The sequence below is a fragment of the Phytophthora parasitica genome (genome assembly GCF_000247585.1).
Source record: "Phytophthora parasitica INRA-310 unplaced genomic scaffold supercont2.39, whole genome shotgun sequence".
Classification (NCBI taxonomy): domain Eukaryota; phylum Oomycota; class Peronosporomycetes; order Peronosporales; family Peronosporaceae; genus Phytophthora; species Phytophthora nicotianae.
In genome coordinates this window covers 362,864-363,629 of record NW_008649025.1, presented here as the reverse complement: position 1 = coordinate 363,629, position 766 = coordinate 362,864, and positions in this window count along the sequence as shown.

Sequence of the window (766 nt, the reverse complement as noted above, 5' to 3'; positions counted from 1 at the left end):
TGTCAACGCTGGTGGCAAGACCAACCTTGTCTAACGCTGTTTCTGTGTGCAGGGCATTGTTTCAGCTGATGCGATGTTTGGTAGCATCGCCGATATGGACAACCTGAACACTTAGCTGCTACTAAAACCGAGTCGATCTTATTGTTTTACCTTCGACGTTGTTGCGTATGATCCCAGGAGCTGTCGCGGATCACGAGCTCATTGATTAACATGTAAAGTGCGCACTTCGAAGAACCTAGTATTATTCTTTTGAGTTAATTTTGCGTCTGTTAGCGTTGGTCGTTTATCTACATGTAGAATAATCGACAAAACAGTTTACTGAATGATTTTATATTTTATTCGTGTTTTTTTCTAGTACAAATTAAGAAAGACATCGCAACTTATGTAAAAAAAATCATAATTTTTTCTCTATTAGCTATTATTAATATTATAGCCGGTAATATTACGGCTGCTTCGAATAGCAATTCAGTATTATGGAGGCAACCGATTGTTCGGTGACTGTCGAAACTAGATCAAATAAATAATAGTTATGAACGGAATACAATATTTTTGCAATTCCTATGAGCTACAAGTCCGCAACTCAAAAACCAATTCGAGATTTCAGGCTGCACTTTTTCTCGAATTGGGTTTGACAGGCCTCTTCACGCAACATCTTCTCCTAGTACTTTATTGAGATGGATGGATGGACTTATGCCTCTTTCAATCGAACCTAAAGGGAAATGGACCTACTTGAGGAAGGTCATGTCACTTCATTTATTCCAGAGTG